Source organism: Rhinolophus hipposideros (assembly GCF_964194185.1).
Source record: "Rhinolophus hipposideros genome assembly, chromosome: 18".
Lineage (NCBI taxonomy): Eukaryota > Metazoa > Chordata > Mammalia > Chiroptera > Rhinolophidae > Rhinolophus > Rhinolophus hipposideros.
The window spans coordinates 46,111,002-46,115,741 of NC_138064.1; the positions used below are offsets into that span (position 1 = coordinate 46,111,002).

At 39.6% G+C, this 4,740-nt stretch overlaps 1 pseudogene across 1 annotated transcript; it reads left to right on the plus strand.

The window, feature by feature from the left end:
* The first annotated feature begins 869 nt into the window (after positions 1 to 869).
* On the plus strand, positions 870 to 1,357 carry LOC308510221 (cell division control protein 42 homolog; annotated as a pseudogene). The gene has a single exon. The product of its transcript is annotated as a cell division control protein 42 homolog (transcript).
* Positions 1,358 to 4,740: the final 3,383 nt, after the last annotated feature.

Below are 4,740 nucleotides of genomic sequence, written 5' to 3' on the forward strand. Positions count from 1 at the left end.
CTTATTTGTAAATAGAGTCATTGCAGATGTAATTTGTTAAGATGAGGTTATACCGGAATAGAGTGGGCCCCTAATCCACTATTACTGGTGTCCTTGTAAAAAGGTGAACACCACGTGAAGATGAAGGCAGAGATTGGGGTGGTGCTTCTGTACACCAAGCAACTTTAAGAATGCCCGCAAACCAGCAGAAGCTAGGAGCGAGGCATGGAACCCATCCTTCCCTCACAGCCCTGGGAAGGAACAGACCCTGCCAACTGCTTGATCTCAGACTCCTAGTCTCTGATACTGTGAGACATAATATTCTATTGCCTAATCACCCAGGTTTTCATACTATGTTACAGCAGCCCTAGGAAACTAATACATGCTGCATGGTAAAAAATTTGGAGATCCTGATTAGACAGATGATGGGGAGTCGTACAAGAGTTGGTTTATGTTTAAGGGTCCAAATTATCTCTGTCCTGTCTTTATTCAGTCTCTGAATTCAGTAATTAACTTGAAGTGATTTCTTAACTTCTTACTACTTATTCCCTACTTCTTAAAGCCATTAGAGTTGGAAAATAATTTGTTTACATTTGTGTTTGGTATAGTTTATGTTACAGGAAGAGGAAATTCTGAAATATTTGATCTTTAGGTCAAAATACACAGTTGATCGTATGCATCCATTTTAGGGGCACAAATTTTACATTTAAGAAAAAATGGAGTTACATTTAACCCCATTAAGTGGAGCCAAAATAAGACATAAGGTCCTACCCACAGTAGTCACAGCTCTGAAGAGTTTAATAGTATATCATCAGGCCAACACCCTGGCGAGAAGCTGGGGTTGTCATCGGATGTGAAGTATTTAAAGTGGATAGAAAACTGTTTCAGCAATGCAGACAATTCAGTGCGCTGTTGTGGCCGATGGTGCCGGAGCTAAAACACGTCTCCTGATACCTACGCCACAAACACACTTCCACCTGAGTGTGTACCAGCTGTCTCTGACAACTGTGCAGGCACAGTTATGATGGGTGGAGAGCCATATGCTCTTGGACTTTTTGATACCACAGGGAAAGAGGATTATGAGAGACTACGACTGCTGAGTTACCCACAAACAGATGTGTTTCTAGTCTGTTGTTCCGTGGTCTCTTCATCCTCATTTGAAAATGTGAAAGAAACATGGGTGTCTGAGATAACTCACCAGTGTCCAAAGGCTCCTTTCTTGCTTTTTGGGACCCAAATTGATCTCAGAGATGACCCCTCTGCGATTGAGAAACTTGCCAAGAACCAACAGAAGCCCGTCACTCCAGAGACTGCTGAGGAGCTGGCCGGGGACCCGCAGGCTGTCAGTTACGTGGGGTGTCCTATACTCACACAGTAAGGCCTGAAGCACGCATTTGATGAAGCAGTATTGCGCCACAGGTGTGTGATGCTATGAACATCTCTCCAGAGCCCTTTCGGCACAGCTGGTGTCGGCATCATACTAAAAGCCATGTTTACGTCAAACTAAAGATTAAAAATTGTTTCGGCAATTTAAAAAAATAGTGTATTATCCATTCAGGGAGGACTGTAGGCAAAACATGCTTCATTCTAGGTACATAACCTTCAGATCTTAAAGACGAGTCTTTTTTATACAAGTCATACATTAGGCATGTGCCTAGGGTTCCAAACCAGAATGATCGAGAGAGATTTCAAGTCCAGGGATAACACCCTAAGCTCACACGTGGCTCTCTGGAGCCTGTTTGTAGATCAGCAAAATCTGGACGTCAGAGATGCATTAATTAATTAATTAATTAATTAATATATTAATACAAAAATATTTTTGTGTATTACATTTTGAGCATTTTCAATCTTTGTGGGCCATGGAATATTTGATCATTTTTGGCCTTATTTATGCAGGTCAACTAAAGCATTTTGAAAGACTACTATATTTTTAAAAATCTACATGTATGTGTAATAGTTCTGCCATCCATTAGACAAGTAATTTTCAGGCCTTTAAAAAAGTAGTAGAACCCTTTTTTCAAATGAACTCTTATGTGGAAGCCCAATATGCAATAACTGCTTTAGGCAGTTTACCCTGTCATAGAGAACTTGATATTTTAACACTCTGTTCCTCATATCTAGTCTGGAAGTGCTGTATTTTGTGATTATATATTCTGTAATCAGTGTGTAATCTCTTAACAGAATGAAAAGAAATTTATATGGATGGGGATAATAAACATGCTACTATGCTTAGGGCTGCTTTTCAGTAGTGGGTTTGGATTTATAAGAATCCATTTATTGTCTCTAATTTGGTCCCTTTGTAACCAACACAGCAGTCTGTGACCTACAGCTACTTGCTTGAGAATGTAATGTTTACTGCTCCACAGAAATACATTTCTCATTAAAGGCTTTAATCCTGCTTTCACCACTGTGCGTTTAACAATTTTTGGTTTTGCTCTGTTCATTTTACTACACCGTCGCTACCTTTGGACTCTAATAGATTCAAAACCTGTTTGTCCAGTTTAATGCATGGTTATTTTTCCCTCACCCATGACTTATAATCGTATTGCTGGAAGGTGATAAATATTTAGAACTATATATACGTTTTATATGCTTAGATTGTTATAAAAACTAGCACCATACAGAGAGGGTAGGGATGGCTGTGGAGTCCTTCAGAATTAAAGTTTTTGCATCCCTGGTATTTATCATATGGCTCACTTTTCTAAGATCAAGAGAGGTCAGGTGGCCAATCTGACAGCCCATAAATAACAATTCAGAGATTTTTCTACTTTTTTCTGAAGTGTACATGTAAAGTGATATAAATCACAGGTTATTCAGATAATTTGGTCATCAGTGAATCTTTTCAATAAAAGTATACCTAGAATTTTTATTCTCTTAGCAAATGTCTGTTGAGCCCTTACCATGTGCTAACAGTGATCTTGCTAAGTTTCAAGTATACAGTGGCAAACTACATGGACACAATCCTGGCCTCGTAGGATAGATATATTACACACACACAAAATTAATATATAATTATATATATATAAACTATATAGATATGTATGTGTAGTCTCTGCTATGAGTTATGGAGGAAATAAACAGTTCTTTCTACATCAGAAGTAGAAAAGGCTAGTTTAAACAGAACAGTCAGAAAAGAAATGAAAAGTGAAAAGGAAAGCTTTCTAGGCAGAGAAACTAGCTTGTGCAAAGGCCCTGGGCTTGTTTAAGGAAAAAGAAGGTCATTAAGTTGCACGAAGAAAAGATTTTTCTCTTTGGTCTAGAGTAATGTATGTTACATAACAGGCACTACAGAAATATTTGTGTGTGACTCAATGAATGTTTGTATACCTAAGAATTAGTGAGTATAAGTTGAGATTAGAGAAGTACTGAACTATGCCAAGCCCTTTTAAAAACTGGGGAATGTAACTTACATTTTATTAATATAACAATCACTCATAGCTGTGTGAGGAATTATTTGGTGGGAAGCAAATATGGAAGAAGGAAAACCCAAGTACATGGTGCAGTGGCAGTAGACACAAGGGGACCAAAGAAATCACTAAATAACTAAATGTTAGAGCCCAGGTCAGTGGGTTTAACTTCCTGCCTGCTTCACCTCCCTCAGCAGCTTAGCAAACGGACTGTATCCGATTTATTTTTGTACCCCTAGGATTGCCACAGCCCCTCAACTCCCAGACCAAACCTGGAAAGGAATTAACTTTGGGCTTAGAATTCAATCAAGCCCTTAAAGAAAGTAATTTCAAATTTTCTCCTGGGTCTTTGCATGATTAAGGAAGTGACCGTCTTACATGAAGTCACAAAGAAGATCAAGAATGTGAATTACACTACAAAGATAACTGACTTGGTCTCGTGAAACAGTCAGTATCATAGGGAAAAAGGCAGAGAAACACTCTGGCTATCTACTGCTAGTAACAAACTCTGCCTCATTAGTACCACCCATACCGAAGCAAAAGCAAGGGAAAACCATTTACAATGTTGTTAAGCTAAACAAAGCCATAAAACTTAAACTAACGCGCATTCATATGGATGACTTGCCGCTCTCACACGTCTGGCACTATGGGGAGGGCACAGCTTCTTTTCACGGAGACTCCCTGGAGTGCTAGGCAGTGACCAGCAACGTTGAGCCTAGGGACTGGCAGAGAAGTGTCTGGGAAGCTAAGGAGTGATTGCTCGCTGGGTAACTCGGACAGCCATTAAGACAACAGCCTTTTTCCAACATATACTACAACTAAGCCTGAGTGGAGGCTGACCGTTATTTTAGCACATAGGTTCTCAGTGAACGGGGATTTGCTACCTCGGAGTATCCTGTTCCACTTTTGTATTGCCCTAGTTATTACAAAGTTATTTCTTTCACTGAACCATTTCCCCCTATTCCCACTCCATTCATTCTATGTCGTTTTACTCTCTGGAACCTCAGCAAATAAGGCTAATCCCTTTTGTTGGAATTTTAAGATTTAATTTAATTTATTTTGGAATGGCTGCCTGGGTTGCTTTTACTCTTTTGGTCTGTTTTAAGAGAAAATGAAGCAGTGGCAAGGGTTAAATCTGTTAGATGGAATAGGGCCCCTTGTAAAGGCGTCTTGTCTTAAGATTTGCCAGTCACTACAGCCTTTTCAATGAAGCAGCTCAGTCTGTGCCTGCACAACTGCCACAGTTATTCTCCCAGATCTAAAAGAACCCAGCTTCTACCTCTGCTGGAATAAGAATAATAATAACCCAAAGAATTAAAAGCTGGAGTCCCCACCCTCTCCCCCATTCCTAAGC